General features: G+C 47.6%; 1 protein-coding gene across 1 annotated transcript in view; it reads right to left on the bottom strand.

Moving 5' to 3' along the window:
• Positions 1-17,650, bottom strand: part of LOC134840250 (branched-chain-amino-acid aminotransferase, cytosolic-like) — a 68,645-nt gene extending 50,995 nt beyond the window's left edge. Inside the window, exon 1 of the mRNA XM_063855997.1 lies at positions 17,641-17,650. The gene's annotated coding sequence lies outside the window, so the exon portion shown is untranslated. The remainder of the gene's footprint in view (positions 1-17,640) is intronic.
• Positions 17,651-19,417: the final 1,767 nt, after the last annotated feature.

Raw genomic sequence — 19,417 nt, forward strand, 5'->3', positions numbered from 1 at the left:
GGATCCTCTGATATACTTTGTCGATCCCCTGATGGCCCATCTGATCATGCGACCTGAATAATAGTTCTGTCTGATAGAGTTACGGCAACACTATCGCGTTATACTTGTATAGGACTTTGTCTTCTTCTCTTCTCTTGCAAGCCACAATCCCGTCCTTGTTCAAATATAACCTCCCCTCCTTCTGCATGAAATACTGTCTCAGGATACGGTAACTGTCTTCCTCGAGGTCTCCTTTATCCGGAGAACCATTCTCGATCCACCTTTTCAGGTTGCTTGTCATGCGATCATTTCCCTGCGCCCTTAGAAGATCCGAGAGTCTGTATCTCGCCTTCAAGTACGTCTTCATGACCCTCATCTGACTATTCAGCTCATTGGGCTGGTGGGTGTTGTCTTCCATCTTAACGCACCAAATCTTCGCCAACGGCTGTGTTTCTTATTTGAACGGCTGAAGATCAGTCCTGACTACCCCTTTTTGTGGCAACAGACTTATCGAACGTTCCGATACCGCTATTGTTTCCAAATCATCCGCTGCGTTGTCAAAGACCTTCTCACTTGGTATGAGGTAGCGATCACTATCAGGGTCCTGGTACATCTCCCTATCCAGATCCCTTGCACGAGTTTCCACTAGTAGTGTGTGGATCGCTAGTTCGGACAGTTTTGATCCCGAGCTCGAGTTCCTGTCTGAGTATGTGTCAATTTCTGAGTTTCGGGAGTTGTCATCTGTTGAAGAGGTCGTGATAGAGTCTGCACCCTCCTCCAGATCATGTCCGTTCCTTCTTCGCATCCATCTGAACTCCCCGGACAAAACTTTGTTCCCCCTATCCTATTTTTCATCAGGAACTTCTTCATCTATCTCAGACTCCCCGGACAAACTTCCTTGTCCCGAGTGTTGTTCTTGTGCTCGCTGGCTCTTCTCATTATTCGTCTCCCCGGACAAACAATCTTGCACCAGGTTTCGTTCCACCTTTACCCCTTCTTTCTGGATATTCCTCCTGTCGATGCCCTGTCGTCTTCCCCACCAGCTTGATTTGCATCTTGTTGCATGGGTTCTTCCACTTGACGGCTTTCTCCCTGCCCGTCATCTCCTTCTGACATAACCTTCTTCGAGCTTGAGGGTCCTTGCTTTTCATTGTCGGCCCCTTCCGGAAATTTCGGTATGATCAGTGTGCCAGCCGATCCATCTTCCTCTTCTCCATGGACCACCTCGATTTCCTCACAGCCGAAAGGTGCTAGGAAGGTTCTCGCTTGCAATGTTCCTCCTACTTTCAATTCCGGTTTCACACTAGTCAGGATCAAGGAGGCCTCAGACAGTTCGGTCCTGCCTCTCATATTCAAGGGCGCTAAGCCTAATTCCGCCCATTCCTCGTCAAATCCTCCAGGCTTTGGAGTCGCGGCATTGCTTATTCGCCTTCTCGTCGCTTGATCCGTGTAGGCAAATTGTGTGTACTGTAACACGGCGGTATTCCTCCCCACAAAGTATGGATCCATCGTTCCCACGAATTTCCCTATTCTCCTTTCATTGGTTTCAAATGCTCTCAACCTAGGAGTTTGTACCACGGAGACTGCTCCGAGCAACATCCTTCTTATCAGAGGAAATTCAGGGACTTCTTCCGGCAGCTTCTCGTAATCACCCCAATCTTTCGTCTCTTCTCTCACCTTTTGATATGCTGCAGTGAGACGAGGAACTCTGGTTATCTCACCATTCGTCTTATCATAGGGTCTCAGATTCCAAAGCTTCGGAAACACCTCGATGTGTCCTCTCTCTACTTCTCCCATGCGATAACGGAAGTGATCGTCAAAATTGATGACCGTCATTTCTGGCTCTGATATCTTCGCAAACAACAGATCTTCGCTCGTGAGCTCCAGCAACACGTGCTGCTCACACCAGTTCAGCGCACTACTGTCCACTGCTGATATGAGGTTCAGGTGCAGCACCGACCTCCTATACGCCTCCACCTTCACATCAGGGAACGCAAATGTGACTGCTGGTCCATAGATCACTTTCACAAACTCCGTGGCTCCTCTGATCAACGCTAAGGGATCGGTCCTCATAGCCAAGCTCAGATCGGTTAGTAGGGGCATGTCTCAACATGTCGTCTCACATCTTCTTCTCTTCCGATAGTCTCATCTTCTCCCGTTCCAAAGCGATTTTGTTGTAAGAGATATTAGATAAGAGTGTGTCTCAGGTCTCTTATCTTATTCCACGAGTCTGTGGCTTTCTTCATGTCGAATCTTCTCACTTTCTCTCTCATCTGCTCTGGACAACGTGTCAGCTTCATTAATCCTCCCAAGTTTCCGTGGGTAATTGCAATCAACGTTAGAAGCCCATCTAACCGCAGGTTCTGAACTCCTTCGGTGAGCAGTACCGCCGGTCCTTTCACGAAACTCTCTGCTCCAAACGTCACGAACAAGGCTAGTAGCTCCACAATCGATACTTCCACTAATGCTTGGAGGAATTCCTTTATCAAGTAATGAGAAACTTTTGGGTAAACTTTCGCCAAGAAGGACGCGGTCCATCCGGCTCCCAACCAGAAGATTTCCAGGGTAATCTGGCACATTCTGTTCATAAACTCAGCTGTCTTTTCTTCAGCATTTTCCGCTAGATTCACCTCCTTCAACAAGTAGGCATGGATCTTCTTAATCATTATGGGGCCTTGCTCAAAAGCATCTGCACTCAATGCCGCTACTCGAAGACTTAGATGTAACCACTGGTTGGCCTCCGGTTTGGTCCTTAAAACCATCGCCTCCAAATGAGCTCTAGTCTCCTTGGAATTTTTCCTTCTCGCTTTTTCACCTGTCACTTCTATTGCTCGGAACCATAAGTCGTTCGACATCGCTATGATCACTCGATGGTCGTCGTCTATTCCCGGTTTAAGTTTGAGTTGTCGACTGAAGTTGGACAGTTCCAACCCCAGCACCTCATCCAACACTAACATGTGCAGCGCATAGTCCTTGAATCATCTCATCGCGTTCGAGATATCTGACCACACCGCAGGTAGTTCAGCCCTGCGTGGTCTCAGGTTCTCCATCTCTATCATGCGATTTGGGGCCGATATGATCACATCATATTTCCCTTCCCAAAGCAAGGTCACGATCGCATACACGAATTTCAATCCATCCGGGAGACATGCATACCCCGCAAACAGCGCGAACACTACTCTCGGTGTCACCTTGGTGAACGACCCCTCCTTCGTCGCATCCACCACTTCACCCATTGACTCCAGGATATCCTTTATTGCTGGCCACACAGCATTTTCTGCCATTGTAGGATCTCTGAGTCTGCTCAGAAAACCTCTACTGTGTAAAAGGTCATTGATGCCAGCAAACACGATCGTGATCGGGTTCATGTCCGTCTGACTTTGTACCCCTATTGCCAGAGATACGGCTTGCAGCAGGTCCAGATCGACCGCTGCCAACATTATGACATCCGGCAAAAACAGAGACTTGGAAGTGTACACGAACTCTGAATTCACTACTATCATAATCTTGGCCTTCCTCATTTCTGCTTTGTCGTACGCGGCAAAGATGGTCTCATCTTTCTCTGTCGCTTTCAATCCGTCGTACCTTTGGTTTTCACCATCTTGACTCACTTGTTTCGGGTTTGTTCTATCTTTCACATGACTCGGGGGTGTCGCCACTTGCCTGAACATCTTCACATGTTGTCCAATCGGCGCCCTCGTTGTCAGAAATCTTCACGGTCTCTCTTCTCGATTCCTCTCATTATGATTCAATCTCACGTCCTGCAATGGTCTTGCGTTCACTGGTCCCATTGTGTTATTAGAGGGCAGTCCCTCTAGGTCAGCAAATCTCAAGGTCGTCGTGGAGCTGAAGTTTATGCCAGCGGCTACCAACCAGTCTACGCCTGTTATCGAGTACAGTCTACTGACGGATAGCCTCGCTCCCTTCAGCATCCTCCTGGCGTCCTCGATGAAGCTCGCCCTCTGGAGATCCGGCTTCATTAGTTCGTCCTTGTACACATGTCAAGGAGATGGTATGGGCCTTGAACACATCAACGAGCCTCTATCCGGGCGTCTCTCTTCTCGACTGGTACTTGTCGTCTCCGATCTTGTGTCTGATCTAGACGTGCTAGTTGTCTCTTCCATCGGGTTGACAGGCCCTAGTCTTCTCCTAGGATGAATGGTCCTTCTCACCGGCGCTTCTACCAATCGATCTTGAACGTCTGTTCTTTGACCTGGTTCGCTGGAGGTCTGCTGTCTGTAATTCGCGGCGGCCGGGACCGTCCCCAAGCGTGTTTCCAGATTAGGAGGAACAAAGGTGGTAATCACCGTTTCATTCGATGCTCCTTCCTCCTTTAGCACTCCTGTGTCAAAGAGTTCTACTTCCAACTCATCCAACCGCTCTTGGAAGACTCGATTCAACCAAGCCTGTCCTTCTATACTATCGAAGTGAATGCCGTCCGTGGTCAGCCTGGCCTGATCCATAGCTCTCAACTCATGTTCGATGTCCATGAGGATCATTCTTCCGGCATTCCGACTTGCGAGATTCCTCAAGATATTATTCCACCTGATCACTCCTTCGTTGTGCCTTCGGCCTGCTGCCGTCAAGCTCCTTGTATTCATTGGCACAGTGCAAACGGTGAGTACCGCTTAGTTGAATTTCTGCCAGAGAGTAGTAAACAAGCACACCATCATTGATTCCCATAGTGCTTCCTGCTCATCCGAACCTCTATGGATGTTATTTTTTCCAACCAGGATCATCACATTGGGGATCCTCCCTGGATTCATTAGTTCCACCATATGATATAACTGGGCTATCGTCGCGCCTCCGAAGGCCATCACCGTGGTGACCCAAGAGGTCCTCAAATTCGAGAGTACTCTGACCAAGCTATCTCCCAGTATCAGATGTGATGTCCCCAGGAATTCCACATGCCAAGTCACTCCCTGAGAGAGCCCCGTTTCTCCACCTCATAACCTTCATGTTCGGGCGGTCTAGTATTCCCCTCTCTCCATATGCTGCCATCAATAGGACTTCCGTGGGGTGGTCCCCACGGTTGTCAAGTCCCAAGATGTTTATCAGGGCGGTCCGTAATTTTCTCTCTGGGGCCATAGAGCTCCCCATTGGTGGCGTCGTGTCGATAACTCCCAGTCTGATCACGGTTTGGAAGAGTCGTACTCTGCCCGTGTCGTATATCGTTCCATAGGATGCAATCACCCCGGAACCTTGTGCATTCTTGATGGCGACTAGTCGTCCAGCTGTCTCTATCAGCCTCTTCACCGTTTTTTCCACGACTGGGTCACCCAAGGTGTCAATAGGGTCCGGGATTGTCACTCGACCTGTTGCTGTCGGGAGTCGTGTCTCCGTTGTCTGGCTCATTTCTCGAGGCGTCAAGAGCTCCATCGGGGACTGCCCACGAGGAATACTCCTTGCAGGCATCACCTTCTCCACGGCCGTTGTCAACGCCATCCGCTCTCTGTAATCCCGCCTCAAGCGCTCAATCTCTTCGCTCTGCTTTTTGCTGCAGTCCTCGAACAATCTCTTCCACATGTCCCTATCTTCCTCCGTACTGAGCATGGTTTTAGTCATCTCATCCAGCTCCCTTTTCGTCCTTTCCAATTCGTCCTTTATTCCATCCAGATCTTGCATGGTTTGGTTCGTCTGAACCTTTTGTTCTACTTTCGCCCTCTTTGGTGGCACAGCTGCTCTCAGTGATGAACTAGACGAGGCAGCCTCGCTGTTCATCTCCTCATGCGTTCTCGTCAGCCCAGGTTTGGGCTTGGAGGGCATAGGCATTTCACCTGGTTGGTAAGTCCTAGAACTTCCCAATCCAGGCTCATTCGCCAAGTCACTCCCTGAGAGAGCCCCGTTTCTCCACCTCATAACCCTCATGTTCGGGCGGTCTAGTACTCACCTCTCTCCATATGCTGCCATCAGTAGGACTTCCGTGGGGCGGTCCCCACGGTTGTCATGTCCCAATATGTTTATCAGGGCGGTCAGCAACATGAATACCTCTGGGTCCTCCAGAGCGAAGTCTCGATCCATTAGCCGACGATAGATCGCATCTATCATCGGTCCCACATATGCCTCTGCCAGGTCCATCAATTCATCCAAGTTGAAATTATCCATACTGTTCTTCAGGTTCGATTTGATTTGATTCCAAGGTTTGACTCAAGTGAGCAATTAAGTGATCAATCAGGATCTAGAAAAGAGGTCACGAATATCACACTTGTCAGTTTCACCTTAATTTCTCGTTAAAATTTACTTAAAAACAGTCAGATAAAAAGATTTTTGTCCTAAAATTTATTAAAATCAATCGGTCTCTAAAATTTTGGAATTCGACCTAAGATTGGACAGTCCAAACTTTGGATCTATTCCTAAGATCTTCATTCAGTTGATCATGGTCACTAACCCCTTCTTACCCAAGATCTTAATAACATAACAGATAACATAACATAACATAACATAACATAACACACATGTCACACAACTTAGTCTTTTAGCCTAACACCCTCTCGCACGTCACTCAGCCTATACTTAAGTAATATTTCTTATGTAAATAAGCTTGTATATTGGTATCAGAGAATATTACGTGTTCAAGTGCGTACAATTCCCGAGGATGCAGTCGTCCTCTGTTTGGATCATACACTGGAAGCGAGAGCTCCTTCACGCCCATTTCCACGAGGAAGTCTCTCAACCTCGTCAAGGACAAGACTAGGTTCTCTGGGTCCACGTGCTGCTTCTCCGTCGCCCTCGTCACCAAGAAGCATAGGTATTTTCCCGGTATCTGTGACGCCACCGGATGTAAGGCTGCTACACCCCTACTCCTGGTCTTTGCTTCCAAAGGAATTCCACGTTTTTGTACTCTCTCTTAAAATCTGCCGCTAACCCTGTCCTAAAACTCATGTCTGCCGTGATTGCTATCGCACATGTTCAATTTGTGAGTATGAAATCACTGTCTGTTAGTATTGTGCTACTTGAATATTCATTTGGTAGGTTAAAATATGACTCAACTACCCTCCCTATATCAGGTTTCTTAGGGTCTTCGCCTGTTTCTGCTTCTAAGTCTCCTGTCTCTCTTGCTATTCTTAATTTTTTTATTATCAAGTTTTCAGTGTGGGTAGGTCCTACCCCCACTCCCCGGACAAAAATATCCATCGACGTCCCCGTCGATTGCATACCGGGTATCAAATTGAGATTGAAAGCCGGAATGAGTAGTCGCCCTGGAAGGATCATCTCGTTCGGTTTTCATGTATTTTATGCTTTCACGATCTACATCTTGAATCGTGACACTGGTCTCCTTTGGGTCCGACGTCATTTCGTTCAGCCATTCTAAGACACGCAGATTCGTCAAGTCTTGTTCATATGACTGCTGTTGCTCGTCGTCGAATTCTACCTCGGGTTTCGATCGGTCGTCGACCCACTCATCGTCGTGATCATCGACTATGTCAATGTCCTGTGACACAGTTATTTCTTATAGACCCACTACTTCTTCCACTATCTTCTTCAGATCTAACCTATCCACTACAAAGTCGTCACCGTAAGGGTCATATTTCTTTCTTGGTCTTGTCCCGGCGTTCTCTCGAGTCAGTATCGTAAGCGGAAGATCTGGTTCCAAATTCTTCGGAACCTCCATCTGTTCGGGATCCTGCCAATCCTCCTCTGCGTAGGGTAAGGTTTCATCGTCCGCTTCGATCACCTCGTTTGGATCCAGGTCCAGCGGTGTATTCGTTCCTTCCTCCACGACTTCGTTTCCATCGTTCTTCTCCCTCGTGCCCTTCTCGTTGACCTCACAAGCAGGATCCATCATTAGATAATCCCCTTCTTCCATGTCTGCGGGTATACACCAGTCTTCTGTCGATGGATTGTCTGGCTTTATGTTCTCGTAGTGGGCGGCTCGGCCAGTACTCAGTCTATAAAAGCGTCCCTCCTGGTGCACTTCCGTAATCATGAAGGGTCCCCTCCACTTTTTTAGGAGCTTTTTCGTTCCTTTTGGTGGTATAACGTTCTGAAATACCCAAACGTAGTCTCCCACCGAGTAAGCTTTTGCACCAGCTGCTTTCTTGTCGAATTTTTTCCTCTGCCTTGCCTGTGCTTGCTGAGTATTTTGTCTACACAAATCGTTCAACTCCTGTTGACGTCTGATCACATCCCTCACGCAGACCTGTGGAGACGTTTTCTTTCCCTCATACTCTGGGTAGAAAAAGGTTAAGGGTAAAGACTTCTCGTGTCCAGTTAGCATCATGTGTGGACTAACTCCAGTGGTGGAATGTTGCGTGCTATTATAGGCTCCCATCAAGGTATCTGTTCCAATCGGTCATGTACCTGGAACAATATACTCCCAGCATCGACACTAGCGTTCGATTCTGCCTTTCCGCTAAGCCATTTGTCTGTGGAGGGTATGTCGTGGAGTGAGCTTGAGCAACTTGCGAGCGTCTCATTAGCTCTTTCGTGAGTTCTCCTACGAAGGCTGTTCCGTTATCCGATTGAAACGTCATCGGACAACCGTGTCTCGCTATCCACGTATTGATCAGGTGGTCGCATGTCTCTTCCGCCGAGGCAGTTATGCAGGGCACGGCCTCTGCATACTTTGTGAAATGATCTATCATGACCAATACCTGATTATAACCATTGTCTGTCATGCATATCTTTTGGTGATCTATCTGCACCACCTCGTTGAATTCAGACGACTCGATCAATTGTTAAGGAAATCGCAATTTCCTTGGATCCTTGACCTGCTGGCATGACAGACATGCTGTTACCCACTTCTTGCATGCCTTTTTCATTCCAGGCCACTCAAAGCGCTTCAGGATCCTCTGATATACTTTGTCGATCCCCTGATGGCCCATCTGATCATGCGACCTGAATAATAGTTCTGTCTGATAGAGTTACGGCAACACTATCGCGTTATACTTGTATAGGACTTTGTCTTCTTCTCTTCTCTTGCAAGCCACAATCCCGTCCTTGTTCAAATATAACCTCCCCTCCTTCTGCATGAAGTACTGTCTCAGGATACGGTAACTGTCTTCCTCGAGGTCTCCTTTATCCGGAGAACCATTCTCGATCCACCTTTTCAGGTTGCTTGTCATGCGATCATTTCCCTGCGCCCTTAGAAGATCCGAGAGTCTGTATCTCGCCTTCAAGTACGTCTTCATGACCCTCATCTGACTATTCAGCTCATTGGGCTGGTGGGTGTTGTCTTCCATCTTAACGCACCAAATCTTCGCCAACGGCTGTGTTTCTTATTTGAACGGCTGAAGATCAGTCCTGACTACCCCTTTTTGTGGCAACAGACTTATCGAACGTTCCGATACCGCTATTGTTTCCAAATCATCCGCTGCGTTGTCAAAGACCTTCTCACTTGGTATGAGGTAGCGATCACTATCAGGGTCCTGGTACATCTCCCTATCCAGATCCCTTGCACGAGTTTCCACTAGTAGTGTGTGGATCGCTAGTTCGGACAGTTTTGATCCCGAGCTCGAGTTCCTGTCTGAGTATGTGTCAATTTCTGAGTTTCGGGAGTTGTCATCTGTTGAAGAGGTCGTGATAGAGTCTGCACCCTCCTCCAGATCATGTCCGTTCCTTCTTCGCATCCATCTGAACTCCCCGGACAAAACTTTGTTCCCCCTATCCTATTTTTCATCAGGAACTTCTTCATCTATCTCAGACTCCCCGGACAAACTTCCTTGTCCCGAGTGTTGTTCTTGTGCTCGCTGGCTCTTCTCATTATTCGTCTCCCCGGACAAACAATCTTGCACCAGGTTTCGTTCCACCTTTACCCCTTCTTTATCCTGGTCCACAAAGGTAATACTTTTCCTTCGCGTATTGCTCCCCTGTTCTTTCCGTCCGTACGAAGTACTGGTTAAAATCTCATGTGGTATTGAGGATACTAGTTGCTGAACTATTGTCCTACAATCCCTCTCGTTCTCTTCGTGTTGTCGTCTGGATGGCATGATCTTCACCTTCTCCCTAACTGTTAGTGATGCCACTGCTGCTGTCCACTCGGGGTCATCTCTGGTCACTTCTCTTTCTAACAATCCACCCAGCATCCGCATCACTTGCGGTGTGACCTGCACCGTTTTATCTAAAAATGAGAGGCTGTTTATGTTCATGCGAGAGAGTTCTTGTTGGACCAGGTTTGAGCGCAGCAACAGATCCAAGGGGACCGGGTCCTCCTTGGATAGGATCTTTATCTCGGCTGCTTTCTCGACAGGTAACTCAGGATGCCCTGGAATTGGATGTCCAGACTTATCCAACCATCTCGTTAAGGGAAGCGCTTCATAAGTTTCTTTGTCCAGAAACGAGAATCCCTCCTTTATTTCTGCTTGATTGGCTTGCTTCTGTTCCAATCTTTCATAGAACTCAGTTTTCTTACTGAGGCTGTCAGCATTCTGGTGTTTATCACGCATCCTGTGCTCGATTATCATTGGGTAGCCATCCAATCTTACTATCCATCTACCAATATAACTCTGATCCATCGAGTAGGTCTTCAACCAGGATAACGCTCTGATGTCTACGCGTAACTTAAAGGGAGCGCTCCCCAAATATGCGCGGTATTTTTCCACAAATGTGACTACTGCAAACATTTCTGCTTTTGGTGCACCATATTTTATCTCAGTGTCACTCAAGACCTTGCTGCCGTATGCAATGGGACGGAGAACCGTTTTTCCATTCCATTCTTGCTCCTGATGCAATATTCCTGAGATGGCTACTACCGATGCGTCTGTGTCAAGAACATACATGCCCTTTTCCTGTAGGCATGCCTAGCACTGGCGCTTCGCACAGTTCCCGCTTTATGTTCTCGAAGGCAACTTGTGCTTCATCGTTCCATTCGAACTTTTTCCCTTTGTTGCGCATCAGCTTCTGCATCGGATACACCTTGTCCGCATATCCTTTTATGAACTCCCGGTAGTAGTTGGCAAACCCTAGGAAGCTCAGGAGCTGTGTGTCTGCTCTGGGAGCCTTCCATGTCAACACTGCTTCTACTGCTTCCGGGTCCGGCCTCATCCCATACCTGTCCACCATTCTTCCCAGGTACTTGATTGAATCCCTAAAGATTTCACATTTCGATGGTTTGCACTTCAAGCCTGCTCTTTTCATGCATCCAAAGACCTCATCGAGCCGATCAATGTGGTCTTCCAGGGTCGGTGTCGCTATGACCACGTTGTCCACGTAACACATCACCAGATTCCCGTACTTCTTGGTCACTCTGGCCAAAGCCTGAGTCATCAGTCTTTGAAAAGTGGCCATTGCATTGCACAAGCCGAAGGGCATCCTCTTCCACTGGTACAATCCTAATTCGCACGCGCATCCGATTTTCTCTCTATCCTTCTTCCGCAGAGGGACCTGCCAGAAGGCCGAACCCAAGTCCAATGTTGTGAAGAACTTGGCATCACCAAGTTCGGAGAGGCTCTCGTCTATCCGCGGTATCGGGTACGCATCTTTTATTGCAACAAAACCTAAGCTGCCCCCTTTCTTTTTCACCATTACTACCCCGCAAGCCCATGGCAATTTTGAGGGTTCTATCATGTCGTATTCGAGCAACATTTCTTTTTCCGCTCGGCATGCTTCCGACTTGTGTGGCGTCATCCGTCTCGCGCCTTCTCTGTGCGGAACGGCACCTTCTTCCAGTTCAATTTCGTGTTCGAGGAAGTTACAGCAACCGATATCCGCCTTATGTTTTGAAAATACATCTGCGTTCCGATTTAAGACGTCCCGCAACTTTTTGAAATCTCTTTTTTGTTCCTTTCGGTGGTATAACTTTCTGAAATACCCATACGTAGTCTCTCATCGAGTAAGCTTTTGCACCAGCTGCTTTCCTGCTTTCTTGTCGATTTTTTTCCTCTGCCTTGCCTGTGCTTGCTGAGTATTTCGTCTACACAAATTGTTCAACTCCTGTTGACGTCTGATCACATCCCTCACGTAGACCTGTGGAGACGTTTTCTTTTCCTCATACTCTGGGTAGAAAAAGGTTAAGGGTAAAGACTTCTCGTGTCCAGTTAGCATCATGTGTGGACGAACTCCAGTGGTGGAATGTTGCGTGCTATTATAGGCTCCCATCAAGGTATCTGTTCCAATCGGTCATGTACCTGGAACAATATACTCCCAGCATCGACACTAGCGTTCGATTCTGCCTTTCCGCTAAGCCATTTGTCTGTGGAGGGTATGTCGTGGAGTGAGCTTGAGCAACTTGCGAGCGTCTCATTAGCTCTTTCGTGAGTTCTCCTACGAAGGCTCTTCCGTTATCCGATTGAAACGTCATCGGCCAACCGTGTCTCGCTATCCACGTATTGATCAGATGGTCGCATGTCTCTTCCGCCGAGGCAGTTATGCATGGCACGGCCTCTGCATACTTTGTGAAATGATCTATCATGACCAATACCTGATTATAACTATTGTCTGTCATGCATATCTTTTGGTGATCTATCTGCACCACCTCGTTGAATTCAGACGACTCGATCGATTGTAAAGGAAATCGCAATTTCCTTGGTTCGTGACCTGCTGGCATGATAGACAAAGTGTTACCCACTTCTCGCATGCTTTTTTCATTCCAGGCCACTCAAAGCGCTTCAGGATCCTCTTGTATACTTTGTCGATCCCCTGATGGCCCATCTGATCATGCGACCTGAATAATAGTTCTGTCTGATAGAGTTACGGCAACACTATCGCGTTATACTTGTATAGGACTTTGTCTTCTTCTCTTCTCTTGCAAGCCACAATCCCGTCCTTATTCAAATATAACCTCCCCTCCTTCTGCATGAAGTACTGTCTCAGGATACGGTAACTGTCTTCCTCGAGGTCTCCTTTATCAGGAGAACCATTCTCGATCCACCTTTTCAGGTTGCTTGTCATTGCGATCATTTCTCTGCGCCCTTAGAAGATCCGAGAGTCTGTATCTCGCCTTCAAGTACGTCTTCATGACCCTCATCTGACTATTCAGCTCATTGGGCTGGTGGGTGTCTTCTTCCATCTTAACGCACCAAATCTTCGCCAACGGCTGTGTTTCTTGCTTGAACGGCTGAAGATCAGTCCTGAATACCTCTTTTTGTGGCAACAGACTTATCGAACGTTTCGATACCGCTATTGTTTCCAAATCATCCGCTGCGTTGTCAAAGACCTTCTCACTTGGTATGAGGTAGCGATCACTATCAGGGTCCTGGTACATCTCTGCTCCAGATCATGTTCGTTCCTTCTTCGCATCCATCTGAACTCCCCGGACAAAACTTTGTTCCCCCTATCCTGTTTTTCATCAGGAACTTCTTCATCTATCTCAGACTCCCCGGACAAACTTCCTTGTCCCGAGTGTTGTTCTTGTGCTCGCTGGCTCTTCTCATTATTCGTCTCCCCGGACAAACAATCTTGCACCAGGTTTCGTTCCACCTTTACCCCTTCTTTATCCTGGTCCACAAAGGTAACAATTTTCCTTCGCGTATTGCCCCCTGTTCTTTCCGTCCGTATGAAGTATTGGTTAAAATCTCATGTGGTATTGAGGATACTAGTTGCTGAACTATTGTCCTACAATCCCTCTCGTTCTCTTCGTGTTGTCGTCTGGATGGCATGATCTTCACCTTCTCCCTAACTGTTAGTGATGCCACTGCTGCTGTCCACTCGGGGTCATCTCTGGTCACTTCTCTTTCTAACAATCCACCCAGCATCCGCATCACTTGCGGTGTGACCTGCACCGTTTTATCTAAAAATGAGAGGCTGTTTATGTTCATGCGAGAGAGTTCTTGTTGGACCAGGTTTGAGCGCAGCAACAGATCCAAGGGGACCGGGTCCTCCTTGGATAGGATTTTTATCTCGGCTGCTTTCTCGACAGGTAACTCAGGATGCCCTGGAATTGGATGTCCAGACTTATCCAACCATCTCGTTAAGGGAAGCGCTTCATAAGTTTCTTTGTCCAGAAACGAGAATCCCTCCTTTATTTCTGCTTGATTGGCTTGCTTCTGTTCCAATCTTTCATAGAACTCAGTTTTCTTACTGAGGCTGTCAGCATTCTGGTGTTTATCACGCATCCTGTGCTCGATTATCATTGGGTAGCCATCCAATCTTACTATCCATCTACCAATAAAACTCTGATCCATCGAGTAGGTCTTCAACCAGGATAACGCTCTGATGTCCACGCGTAACTTAAAGGGAGCGCTCCCCAAATATGCGCGGTATTTTTCCACAAATGTGACTACTGCAAACATTTCTGCTTTTGGTGCACCATATTTCATGTCAGTGTCACTCAAGACCTTGCTGCCGTATGCAATGGGACGGAGAACCGTTTTTCCATTCCATTCTTGCTCCTGATGCAATATTCCTGAGATGTGTACTACCGATGCGTCTGTGTCAAGAACATACATGCCCTTTTCTGTACGCATGCCTAGCACTGGCGCTACGCACAGTTCCCGCTTTATGTTCTCGAAGGCAACTTGTGCTTCATCGTTCCATTCGAACTTTTTCCCTTTGTTGCGCATCAGCTTCTGCATCGGATACACCTTGTCCGCATATCCTTTTATGAACTCCCGGTAGTAGTTGGCAAACCCTAGGAAGCTCAGGAGCTGTGTGTCTGTTCTGGGAGCCTTCCATGTCAACACTGCTTCTACTGCTTCCGGGTCCGGCCTCACCCCATACCTGTCCACCATTCTTCCCAGGTACTTGATTGAATCCCTAAAGATTTCACATTTCGATGGTTTGCACTTCAAGCCTGCTCTTTTCATGCATCCAAAGACCTCATCGAGCCAATCAATGTGGTCTTCCAGGGTTGGTGTCGCTATGACCACGTTGTCCACGTAACACATCACCAGATTCCCGTACTTCCTGGTCACTCTGGTCAAAGCCTGAGCCATCAGTCTTTGAAAAGTGGCCGTTGCATTGCACAAGCCGAAGGGCATCCTCTTCCACTGGTACAATCCTAATTCGCACGCGAATCCGGTTTTCTCTCTATCCTTCTTCCCCAGAGGGACCTGCCAGAAGGCCGAACCCAAGTCTAATGTTGTGAAGAACTTGGCATCACCAAGTTCGGAGAGGCTCTCGTCTATCCGCGGTATCGGGTACGCATCTTTTATTGCAACAAAACCTAAGCTGCCCCCTTTCTTTTTTGCCATTACCGCCCCGCAAGCCCACGTCAATTTCGAGGGTTCTATCATGTCGTATTCAAGCAGCATTTCGATTTCCGCTCGGCATGCTTCCGACTTGTGTGGCGTCATTCGTCTCGCGCCTTCTCTGTGCGGAACGGCACCTTCTTCTAGTTCAATTTCGTGTTCAACGAAGTTACAGCAACCGATATCCGCCTTATGTTTTGAAAATACATCTGCGTTCCGATTAAGGAGGTCCCGCAATTTTTCGAAATCTCCCTCACCTATTTTCCCTTTTAAATGTTCTATCTCTGGCAAAACCGGTTTGTCAGATTCTAGTTCATTTGACGATGGGCGTTCCGGAAAATTCGAGCAGCTCGATAAGCCGTCATCCGTTTCGGATTTCATTGAAAACAATTTATGAATAGATTTTAATTCATTAATCCTCTTTAAAATTTTATCTTTGTTGGCATGGAAAGGACAGTCTTTCACACTATGTTTCTTCAAGTTTTGTGTCTCCTCATAGTCTGTCCTCATCGGCAAAGCGTAACCAAGCTTCTTTCCACGCTGGATTGAAACCGTGGTGTCCAGTGTGTTCAATAACACACTGACACACAGTCCGTTTTGCGTTACCGAGAAGCTCCGGCCTAAAATCACCGAACTCTGACTATTTGGATTCGGTACTAAACAAACCTGTTTACTAACGCTTAACGAATTTAAATTTCTCATTTGCCACCACAGCTTGTCCTGGCTGTAGCTTCACTTTTCTATCTAAAAAAATTGGTACCTTGTTTTTGTCTGTTATTATCCTATTAATTGGTTTCTTAACATACTTCCGGTCCGAGTTTTTAATCCGTATCAGACCGTTGTTCAAGTCAATCATCACGTCAAAATTCCTGACGAAATCTCTGCCCAAGATGAATTGGTCGGCGTCGTCCAAATTTTCTACCACCAGGAAGCTCATCCAAAGATCCCGTCCTCCCATGTGGAGAACCGTTATTGGTGTTCTTCCGGCTACGTAGATCGCTCCTCGATTGGCGGCGGCCAGTCGGAGATTCGTTGGAATTAGATCTTCCCTCGTGAAGCCCATTCTTTCTCAAGTTTTTATCGGCATCACACTCACTAACGCTCCTGTGTCCACAAGCCCCGTGACTCCAATTTTCGTCCCGTTGGTGTCGAGCAGATGTGCGATCACATCTGCTTCATACCCAATGTGTACTGCATCTGGTTCCATCATAGCGTCATGGCCTATCCTGCGGACTTTGAGTTCCTCCTCACCCAAATAGATCTGCCCTATTTGGTCACTATCTGTTGTTACATAAGTCCTAGTGTAGATACTGATTCCATCCACGTTCAGCATCACTTGATACGGCCCATAGACTTCCACGTAGCGTCCATGCAGTTTCTTTATGCGAGGGCCACCCGTTGTTAGTAGTGCTCGCACAGCTCTCGACTCAGTGCGTGGCTCCACCTGCCTCAGATAATCTGCATATGTGTCCAAATGCATCAAAGTGAACTGGGATGGTTTACTCAGATTTCTGATTACCTGGTGTCCAGCCACCGAGATTATCGACTGTATCTTGCTTCCTTGCGGCACCATGCCGAACCTCTGACCGGAGATCACATTAAGTTTCATGCTCAAACTGCTTGGTGCTTTAGTCTCTTCGACCTCCGTTGCTTCGAAGGTATTCAGTTGCTCCTGTAGCTTCTCATTTTCCAGTTCGAGTTTCACTTTCTGTTCGATCTCTTTTGTCACCAGTTCCTGCTGCACTCTATTTAGAGCATCCCTCGCGATTGCCCTATAACCAATCTTGAAGTCATCGGCCGCAGTCACTGTTTCCGGTTCACATGTCTCTTTGGTTACCGCTTGCATTTTCTTCGTAGCCAGCTCTTGCGGTTTGTCTTTTCTGCGCGCCTCCTCTTCACTCAACAGGCGAGCCTTGCTGGCTTTCACTCCTGATAAAGCTTCCTCATGCCTTGGATGCTTGATGTCTGCCACTGCATCCCAGAATTGCGGACAATCTGATTTAAAATGACCTTCCAAGTTGCAAAAGAAACACCTCGGGCCGAATTTTGCAATTACTCCTCTCATGAAATCCTCATGGTCAAATTCTGACGCATCTTCGTCCTCGAGGCTAAAGCCTATTCCTTTCATGCCTTGTTTGTAAGTTGGGCATGCTGACACATGATGGTCCGTTGAACTGCAATTGGCACAAGAGCGTCTCTTGTCCATATCATCCCTCGATTTGTACCAGTTGTTCCCTTGGTTGGCTGGTCCGTTGTTAAAATTGCCATAATTGTTCTTATAATATCCAGATCTCGAAGGAGGTTTCAACAAAAGATATTCTTTCGGCTTGAGCCTCAACTGCTCTGGTGTTGGCGCATTGGTTGATAGTGGTGTGTAATGCGTCGCAAGCATTGTTCGAAGTTCATCATTCTTCACACCATCGATGAAATTAGAGGCTACCGCCAGGTTCATCCTTCTGTTTGACTCATCCGGTTGGCTGCGTCTTCTAAGCATCTCCAAATCGTCTAGAAACTTGTCTATCGTCTCATCTTCTCGTTGTCTCCGTTTCTCGAAGCGCATCATTGCCTCGTGCCCCTGCATCCCTGATCCGAAACGATTTAATAAGATTTCGAAGATTTTCTCCGCTGTATCTCGCTGATATTGCTTGTTGGCCATGACACAGTTCAGGGCTGTCCCTTCCAAGTTACTGGTAAGCGCACTGCAGTCTTGTCTTTCCGATAAATCCTCTTCCTCAAAATTCAGTTTCATTACCTCTATCTAGGTATCAATACAGCCATCAGATTCGTCTTTGTAGCATCTTGGTTTCTTAAAGACTCTTCTGGACTTATAACTGCGTTCATTGGTTCTGGATAAACTCGTCAGGAATGTCTCCAAAGACCTGTTCAGGGGCTCAAAGGCTGTGACCATTGCCACAGCATCTCTCGAGTGCCCCGCCTGAGTGACCTCACACCTTGTTAATGGCTCTGTATTTGGTGCATCCCTGCAATCCGAATCGCCGTGAGTGTTTCCCCCTTGGCCCACATGACTCCTCCCTGGGCTCGCATGTCTCCTGTTACCGGAATCACCTCTCCCAGTCGCATGTGTGCCTTGCGTCGGTCTTTCGTTAGAGGTCTGTCTGTTCCCTGTTGAACTTGCTCTACTGTTTGGGTCCCATGTTCTATTATCCCTTGTGGTATAGCCTGATGAATTGCCCCTACCTCTAGTGGATCTATATGTCCTCCTCCTTTGATGGTCATTGAAGTTCACCTTCGGCTCCCTGCTGGGACCTCCCGAGTTCGGTTCCCCTTCTTTTGGTCCACTCTTGCTGCCTAGTAGCCCGTCCAACCTATCCATGATAGCCTGAGTTTACCTCTCCATCATCGCATCTATCTTTGTGTCAAGAGTCCCAAGAGACTGCTCTTGCTGAACTCTTAACTTCTCCATGTTGTCCCTTAAGCGTAACTCTCTCTGTTCCGCTTCTCTTGTCATTCGCGACAAGTTCTTCGCTATGTGCTCGCCCGTTCTTTCTTTCAAGCGTTTTTAGCTCCTACCAACTTCTTGTCTATAGCAGTTTATTTCTTCCCGTAGACTTTCTCTTTCAATGTGAACTGCTCTTTCTAGTTCAATCATTCTTAAGGACATCTGTTCGTTCTGTTCTCCTATACTGCCCACTATGTTGTTCAAGGCTTCTTCTAATGCTGCCCCGTTATCCACGAGTGGCGTCACTAGTGGCGGTGTCACCCTGTCGGTCCCAGGTAGCTTCGTGCTGGTCGAGATTCGGGCTTTGACTCTCTGCCTCGACGTCTTTTCATTATCCACTTCAGAATCTGCCAATGCGTTGCCTAACCCTTTGTTTCTAGTCTCCCCAGTTCGCGTCTCTGAATTTGTCATAATCGCAAAGCCTCTCGACTGGCCTGGTGTGTTTGCGTCTTTGCTTATCGTTCTCACCACACCAATTTTGTCCATGGTTCCAGTCTTACTTTCGACGTATGCCTCATTCTCCTGGGTCGAACTATTGAGGCTGACTTGAGATCGAAAGTCCACTTGCTCGTCTTCATCCTCTTCTTCCTCCTGGGATTCACCTTCATTTCCTGTGCCCACTCCCATGGTGAATGGAAAGATGTTTCCGAAGGTGTTCTTCATTCTTTCTGAGAACGATGAGGACGTTGTTTGTTTCTCAGTCCCGCCTGCCATCATTGTGTTGTCTGTTGGAGATCTTCTAGTTGCCGCTATTTCAGATGAGATGTCGGACAGTTCCGACATCTCCTCTCGGTCCAATGTCCCGGTGGAAGTGGCAAAATCATGGCCTTGTTCTACCGGAGTTGATTCACTCGCCAGCCTTCTGTCTCTCCCCTCCGGCCCATGTACTTACTGGTTCTCATTCATGGCCTGG

This window comes from Symsagittifera roscoffensis, chromosome 2 (assembly GCF_963678635.1).
Source record: "Symsagittifera roscoffensis chromosome 2, txSymRosc1.1, whole genome shotgun sequence".
Lineage (NCBI taxonomy): Eukaryota > Metazoa > Xenacoelomorpha > Acoela > Convolutidae > Symsagittifera > Symsagittifera roscoffensis.